The sequence below is a fragment of the Sorex araneus genome, chromosome 4, assembly GCF_027595985.1.
Source record: "Sorex araneus isolate mSorAra2 chromosome 4, mSorAra2.pri, whole genome shotgun sequence".
NCBI lineage: Eukaryota > Metazoa > Chordata > Mammalia > Eulipotyphla > Soricidae > Sorex > Sorex araneus.
This window is the reverse complement of record NC_073305.1, coordinates 178,108,332-178,115,128: the sequence shown is the minus strand read 5'-3', so window position 1 is coordinate 178,115,128 and position 6,797 is coordinate 178,108,332.

Genomic DNA, 6,797 nt, shown 5'->3' with positions numbered 1-6,797 from the left:
TATGGTCCCCCAAGCACCGCCAGGAGTGATTCCTGAGTGCAGAGCCAGGAGTAACTCCCGAGCATCACCTGGTGTGGCCCAAGAAAAACAAACAAACGAAACTCCCCAAATTACCATGACAAATAAATTCATTCAAAAAATAGTGATAAAAAAAAAGTTTTGTGGTTGGTAGAGTAGTGGGGAAAGAAATGGATTTTCTGTCTGAAGCTGTTAAAATATTAGGAGCTGGAGAGATCAGAGAGTGGGTAGGGCATTTGCAGTGAGGCCAACCAGGATTCAATCCCTGGGCTGGCATATGGTCCTCTGAACCTGAACCCAGCCACGAGTGCTCCCTGAGCACAGAGCCAAAAATCAGCCCCGAGCATCGAACACTGTAACCCCACCCCTCCTCCAAATGCCTAGGAAATGAAAGCTAAAATATACCAAATTCTAAAATAGATGAAGAAAATGAGCTACTACAGGGATTCTTTTGTTCTTTTCCCTTTAAGTAACACTTTACCAACAATGAAATCACTAACAATAACTCCCGTCTCCATTGTGGGTCAAAATATGGAGAGTGTTGGGGCCAGAGCGATAGTACAGCGGGTAGGACTCCAGCCTTGCATGCAGCCGGCCCAGGTTCAACCCTCAGCACCCCATATAACCCCCCAGAAGCTGCCAGAAGTGATTCCTGAGTGCAGGCGCCAGGAATGGCCCAACACAAAACAAAATTTGCGAAGTGCTTTAGGATCCAATTTTTCCTCATTCTGCGCAGAGGAAACAACACGAAACGTTGCGAGCTTTGTTTGCATCCACACAAGGCTTTCTCCAAATGCACAAATCACAGCTAAATTCATATATTAAAAATAATTGTACTTGGGCTAATCAGGAGGCTAATTTGTGAATCTGATCGTTTTTCTTCCCTGCTTGCGATTCTCTCTAATTTGGCCATAACTATGCTCTGTGCTTGCAGCGTGTCCTGTGACTCCTGCAGGGAACGGCTCAGCCTTGCTGCGTCGCTGTTTAGATCGGAGGGAAGCATAAATCCACCACCAACGCCTCACTGCAAACGCGTCTGGCAGAAAGCACCCCCAGCTCTATTGTTGAGTGCTGCGGACAGGCACAAATCAAGCCTGACTTTTTATTTCGAGAAACAGATTGCAAATAACTTTTCTGCCTGCAAACGCTGTTTTCCATTCCTTCTAGACTAGACACTAATTAAGCGAGCCGCCTTAATTAATCTGATGCTTTGACAAAGACTGGTGTGTGGTTTGTCGGGTGCCACTTCATTCCAGCGACTAAATGTGTGTGTTTGGGGGGTGGGTAGGGGGTAAGGGGGTTAGGGGACTGATAGCCATACATATGAATAAAATAAGAGAACCATCAGCGAAAAGCAAATGGCGTGCATTAAATGTGTTGGGCTAAATGGAATCCTGATTTTTTTTTTTGCTTCCTGACATTTTTAGATACCATGATGCTATAAAAATAAATGATCTCTTTCCCCATCAAATTTATAATCTTGAAAGATAAGAGGATAAGAGCAAATGCAAGCTAGAAATGAAAGATGCAAATTTCATTGTGACGACTTTCTCCCTTTACACGTTCATGTCAAGGCGGACTCATATCTCACAGGAAGGGAAAGTGTCACTTGCTAATTGCAGGTGAAAGTGAAAGTGACCCCAGAGAGCTGTTGGCTGTAAATGTGGCATTTCTTCCACTGTCCGTCCTTCCTTCCTTCCTTCCTTCCTTCCTTCCTTCCTTCCTTCCTTCCTTCCTTCCTTCCTTCCTTCCTTCCTTCCTTCCTTCCTTCCTTCCTTCCTTCTTCTTTCTCTTTTTCCTTCTCTCTCTATTTCTTTCTCTTTTTCCTTCTCTCTCTATCTTTCCTTCTTTCCTTCTTTCTTTCTTTCTTTCTTTCTTTCTTTCTTTCTTTCTTTCTTTCTTTCTTTCTTTCTTTCTTTCTTTCTTTCTTTCTCTCTCTCTATTTCTTTCTTTCTTTCTCTCTTTCTTTCTCTCTCACCCTCCTTATTTCCTAACTTCCTTCCTTCCTTTCTTCCTTTTTGAGCCACACCCAACAGTGCTCAAAGATTTACTCCTGGCTCTGTGCTCACTGGACTCAGGGCACCATATGTGGTGCTGGAGATCAAAATCGGGTCAGCTGTGTATAAGACATGTGCCCTGCCTGCTATACTATCTCTCTGGCACTGTTATTTCTTTAGTTTTTTTCCTTTTTTTTTTTTGCCACAGTCTGCAGTACTCAAGGTTGACTCCTGACTCTGTGCTCAGGCATCACTCCTGGCCATGAGATCCGGCTGGGCATCAAACCAGGTTGACCACACCCAAGGCAAGCACCTACCTGCCATGCTGTTGCCCTGGCCCCTGTGGTTTCTTTCTGAGCAGGACAGATTTATGTTTAATATGGAACGTTTCCTAATGGGCCCTCTGTGGAGATTTGCCGAGAACTGACTCCATCATTCAGACGCAGGTGCTGCATTTCCTCCCAGCAGGTGGGAAGTGGAGGCCTGAGAGGGAGAGAGAGGGAGATCAAACCCAGGGCCTCACACGTGAGAAGCTTGTGCTTGGAGTGGGACAGGGTGCAAGGGCTGGAGTGGGCGCCATGCATGCAGGAGGCTCAGAGTGTGACCTCTGAGCCACACGTCCTTCTCCCCCCAACACCCCACGGTGCAGCCCTGAACACTGCCGGCCCTGAGAAACCTCAGATCACCCAAACCCGATCGCCCTAACCAGTTGTCCTAGCGGATGGTTGCCCCTGTTCCCAAGAGGGGCCTGCGACTCCCTGAACACTTCCTTTGCTTTTTTGTTTTGTTTTGGGGCCACCCCTGGCTGTGCTCAGGGATGACTTCTGACAGGCTGGGGGACCCGATGGGGTGCCAGGGATCAGACCTGGGTTGGTACCCATTGTACTATCTCTTCAGTCCCCCAACACGACATTGTAAAATCTATAGAAGTGCCACATTCACAGGATTAAGTTCAGAATTAAATTGATTACATTTGTGCCACATGATATACTCCGCAGGTTTCAGTTTTACAACATCTAGTGGTTATTTTTGCTTACTTTCTGTAGCTGTGACTCTATAAATTTGCATTCCAGCAGTACCGAGGATACTTATGTTAATCACCCTCGTCATCGTATTTCACTAGGTAATGTGAGTGTCTGTGTTACAGCTGACAGCCACCACTCTGGCTCTGCTGACTGTCTTTCACAGCTTTGTGGAGTCTAATTGACATATAACAAACTGTTCGATATATTTAGAGTACAGATGATATGCTTTGGCATGTGTAAACACCCACATAGCACCAAAATCAAGATAACACATGCATCCAGAGCTGCCAAACTTCCCTCAACCCCCAGGCCCTGGGTATTTCCTCCAACTCCCAATCCCCCAAAGTTCTATTGTTTGGGGGCGCCACACCCAGTAGTGCTCAGGGCCTACTCCTGGCTCTGCACTCAGGGATCACTTCTGGGGAGACTCAAGGGACCATATGGGGTCCAGGGATCCAACTCAGATTGACCGTGTGCAAGGCAACTGCCCAACCCGCTGTGCTGTCTCTCCACCGCGCCCCCGCTCCAATTCTTACTGAAACACTAATACTCAGTGACTCAGAATATGGTTCTAGATAGGATGTTTATTTACTTTTAGGCTGGAGCGATAGCACAGCGGGTAGGACATTTGCCTTGCATGCGGCTGGCCCGGGTTCGATTCCTCCGTCCCTCTCAGAGAGCCTGGCAAGTTACTGAGAATATCCCGCCCACATGGCAGAGCCTGGCAAGGTACTCGTGGCATATTCGATATGCCAAAAACAATAACGAGTCTCGCAATGGAGATGTTACTGGTGCCCTCTCGAGCAAATTGATGAACAACAGAGCTACGATACTTAAAATTTTTATTACAACACCGTAATTTACAAGTATGTTCATAATACAGGGATGTTTTTAGGCATACAATATATTCAAATACCACTGCCCCACCAGTGACCTTCCATCCACCAGTGACCCCAGTTTCCTTCCCACCTCCCAACCTGCCCCCTACCCAGACATAATAAATTTACTTCCTATTGTTTTTGCTCTGACAAAACTTAGAGGAATGGCAAATGGAATTAGCAGAAAATCAATCAAGAAAAGTCAATTTGTGATGATTAATTGTTTTTTATGATTATAGCCATAGATAGGGTATTTTTTGGTTTTATTTTATTATTTATTTTATTATTTATTTATTTATTTATTTAGGCTTTGGGGCCACACCCATGATGCTCAGGGGTTACTCCTGGCTCTGCTCTCAGGTATTATTCCTGTCAGTATTCGGGGAATCATATGTAATGTCATGGGTTGAACTGGGTTGGCCATGTGCAAGGCAAGTGGCCTTCCCACTGTACTATTACTCTGACTCTATTTAAAATAAAAATCTGATTAAAGAACTGTGATTGGGCTGGAGCGATAGTACAGTGGGTAGGGCATTTGTCTTGTATGAAGCTGACGCGGGTTCAATTTCCAGCATCACATATGGTCTCCTGAGCACTGCCAAGAGTAATTCCTGAGTGCAGAGCCAGGAGTAACCCCTGTGCATCACTAAGTGTGACTCCCCACAGAAAATGCCAAAAAAAGAACTGTGATTTACCAAGTAATTGATAGTTCGGTTTTAGGTAGGTAAAATTTCAACAGAAACCCCACCATCAAGTATCAACTGCCCTCACCAGTGTTCCCATGCTCCATCTCCCCTCCCTCCCACCTGCCTCCCTGCTTCTCCCCCCACCCCCCAATGCCTGTTGCCTTGACAAGCACATTACAAAGTTTTGTGGTTGCAGCTTAGATCTCTTGTTTTCACTGTTGTTGAGTCTGTGCCTTGGATGTATGGCCGTACCACTCTCCCACATCACCGGGGGGGGGGGACTGAAACCCCCATCCCTCCTCCCCTTTCCTTCCCTTTCCCATCTTCTCCCTTCACTCCTTGATTTCTTGCCTTCCTAACCTCTGTGACTCAAGGCTGATCTAGGCATCCTCCCTTTTCTTTGTTGGGCCACACCCAGTGATGCTCAGGGGTGACTCCTGGCTCTGCACTCAGGAATTGCTCCTGGTGGTGCTTTGGGGGATCCTATGGGATGTTGGGGATTGAACCTGGGTCCGCTGCATGTTAGGCAAGGGCTCTAGCTGCTGTACTATTGCTCCAGCCTGCCCCCGCATTCACCCTTTTCCACCTTACATTTCCTCACCCAGTTATTTTAATATCCCACAGATAAACGAGATTATCCTGTGTTTGTCTTTCTTCTTCTGACTTGCTTCACTCAACCGGATCTCTTTTCAATCACCATGAGATACAGTTACAAAACTTTTTTTTTGAGTTTTTTTTTGTTTGAGTTTCAGTCATACAATGATCGAACACCCATCCCTCCGCCAGTTCACATTTTCCATCACCAATGCCCTCAGTATTCCCCCCCAATTCTACCCCTCTCCCTGCCTCTATGCCAGACAATTTTCCCATACTCTCTCTACCTTTTCAACCTGTTATCTTGCAGTTCCAACCAGGTTGCAGCAGATTACTTGATTTTGCTGCTCCTTGCAGCTGTCTAGTATTCCACTGTGTACATCTACCACATCTTCACACTCAGTTCATCTGTCACTGGACACCTAGTCTGATTCCGTATCTTAGTGATTATACTGAGCACAGCAATGAATAATGGTGTGCATAGAATGAATGAATGATTTTTTTTTTTTTGCTTTTTGGGTCCACCTGATGATGCACAGGGGTTACTCCTGGCTCTGCTCAGGAATTACTCCTGGCGGTGCTCAGGGGACCATATGGGATGCTGGGAATCGAACATCGAACATGGGTTGGCCGAGTGCAAGGCAGATATCTATCCACTGTGCTATCTCTCTAGACCCCTGAATGAATGAATGTCTGTGCGGAAACCCCAGGGTGTGTGTCAGTGGGGGAACAGTCCTGTATGTACGAGAGTGGCAAGAGGAGAACTTCCACTGCCCTGGAAGGAGCAGCCCTGCCAGCCCCTTGGCCGTGTCCTCCTGCCTCTGGAGTGTACAGGGCGCATCCCTCTGCTCAAGCCCCCAGTTCCTTACCCCAGACCCTAGTGAAAGCATCAGTGAGGGCAAAAGGGGATCCCTGGGAAGCACATTTCCCCCTCCAAATGTGGGTCACACCCAGAAGTGCTCATCCCCCCCCCAAAAAAAAGGATAGACATAGAAGGACTGCACTCATTTGTGGAGTATAAAATAATATCACATGAGACCGACACCCAAGGACAGTAGAGACAAGGGCCAGGAAGATCGCTGCATAGTTGGAAGCCTGTTTCATGAGCGGGGGGAGAAGACAGCTGGAATAGAGAAGGGATCACTAAGAAAATGATGGTTGGAGGGATGGGTCGTGATGGAGATGTGTGTTGAAAGTAGATAAAGGACCAAACATGATAACCTTTCGGTATCTGTATCGAGTATCGAGCCTCACGCATGAGTGAATGTATTCCTTTATGATGACACATCATCATAAAGGGAATATATATATGTATATATGTGTGTGTGTGTGTGTGTGTGTGTGTGTGTGTGTATGCCTCTCAGAGAGCCCGGCAAGAGTAGTATCCTGCCTGCACGGAAGAGCTTGGCAAGCTCTCCGTGGCATATTTGATATGCCAAATACAGTAACAATAACACATCTCATTCCCCTAGCCCAGAAAAGAGCCTCCAATCGTTGGGAAAAACAAGTAAGGAAATTAAGGAGAAAACAGAAAAACGAGTAAGGCTGTTAAAATCTCAGGGCTGGAACGAATGGAGACATTACCGGTGCCCACGCGAG